The sequence below is a fragment of the Apium graveolens genome, chromosome 5 (genome assembly GCF_009905375.1).
Source record: "Apium graveolens cultivar Ventura chromosome 5, ASM990537v1, whole genome shotgun sequence".
NCBI lineage: Eukaryota > Viridiplantae > Streptophyta > Magnoliopsida > Apiales > Apiaceae > Apium > Apium graveolens.
The window spans coordinates 200,632,846-200,634,559 of record NC_133651.1 but is presented as its reverse complement, the minus strand read 5'-3'; the positions used below and the strand labels follow the sequence as shown (position 1 = coordinate 200,634,559).

Below are 1,714 nucleotides of genomic sequence, written 5' to 3'. Positions count from 1 at the left end.
CAACTTTTTTAAGTGCGACAACAGTCTCTTTGTTGTCAGAATTACGCGAATGTGAACTCCGAGAGGCACGATATCGAGGTTTCCATGACAGTCTTCGCTCGAACTGCGAGTGTGTTTGAGGTCAGTTAGGGGATTGACAAAAGGGAATTGTATGGAATTTGAGACAGAACTGAGGACTAGAATATGAGATCTAGATATTTCATAATAAAGAATTGAATAATAAGGTATAATTGCATTATTGACAAAGTGAAAACATCAACAAAATTTGACTAGAAGGTAAAAAGTCTCATTTGTATTAAACTTGCTATTTCTTTGTGACAAGCTCAAAATGTATATACATAATTTCACATACCTCTGCTTAACAACAACATTTTGACTCTGTAATTGCTGAACTTAATTTTAAATAATTTCACATACATAATTGTTTTGGTTGCACGCACAATGTTGTAATGAAATTCATATGAATGGTGATATCCTAAATACAAACCAGGCAACTTGCTTGTTTATCACAACCAGTTTCTTTTATTCATATAAACAGACAACACAGAAAAGATGATACTATATATTCATTTTCCATTAATAATACAATAGGTTTAAAATAGATAATTGGTGATGCCTGCATTTCTATTGTTGTAACACAACAATGCCCATAAATGCGAATTTATGAGAGTACAGAACAAATGAGTACAGAGCTGAGAGTACCGGTTGTCCAGACCAGGAAGATAAGGAGGTTCCTGAGCCTCTTCTTGAAGTTCCTAATTTCAAAAAACAAATGATAAAAATATACTAAATGAAAAATAAATAAAACTAATCCAACCAATTATAATATTTGCAAGTTAAAAATAATAACCTGAGGTGTGAGCAATCTAAAGTCATCATCTTGTTCCTTAATGTTTATCAGCATTTCATCATTTGCCTGTAGCTCTTCTATCGCCTTTTTGGCGTCAATAGCTTTAGACTTTTTCTCAATATCAGACCCATATGAATCTGAATCAGAATCAGAACCCTTCTTAACATCAACAATAAACTATTAAGTAATTAAGTATTTACAAATTACTCTATATAAATAAAGAAACTTGCCTCTAATTGAACAAACTACAAAGTACAGAGACAAAATACTGATTATTTAATGAAAAAATGAATCAATGATACCTGTTGGATCTTGGAATCTTTGATAGTTTAGAAGAAAATCGAACTAGACTTAACAGCGATTAAACCTTTGATATATATAACAACGGTTGAATCTTCGATATACTTTGCAAGCAGTAAGCGATTGAATCGGCGGCTAGAGACTTTAAAATGAAGTCTCAAGCTCTACTCAACCCTATTTTCTATTATGTTCCAATATGGTCGACTTCACATTGTTTTCTTTGTTTAATGTTTTAATAAATTATATATACTAACTTAAAACATGCACGGATTGCCTAATTTTTTTTTTAATATTATAACTTTTTTTATAAAAAATTGAATTCAATTCTTAATTTTGTTCATTTAAAATTTTAAATGATATGATTTTATAACAATTATATTAGTAGGCATAATTCATAACTTTTTAGAACATTTAAAAGTATTTAAAATGATAGGGGGGAAATAATGTTATAACTAAAATATTATTTTATTGAGGGTAAAACTATAATGTCTCCATTATGTTGTGACCTTAAAAGAAAATTATTTTAACATGGTGATTACTTAATTCATTAACTATAACTCCATA

General features: G+C 29.5%; 1 long non-coding RNA gene across 1 annotated transcript; it reads right to left on the bottom strand.

The window, feature by feature from the left end:
- Window positions 1-985, bottom strand: LOC141659615 (uncharacterized). Its single transcript, XR_012549817.1, has 3 exons — window positions 851-985; window positions 703-755; window positions 1-103 (listed from the first exon to the last, which is right to left on the bottom strand). It is a non-coding gene; the product is annotated as an uncharacterized LOC141659615 (long non-coding RNA).
- Between the last annotated feature and the right edge of the window lie 729 nt (window positions 986-1,714).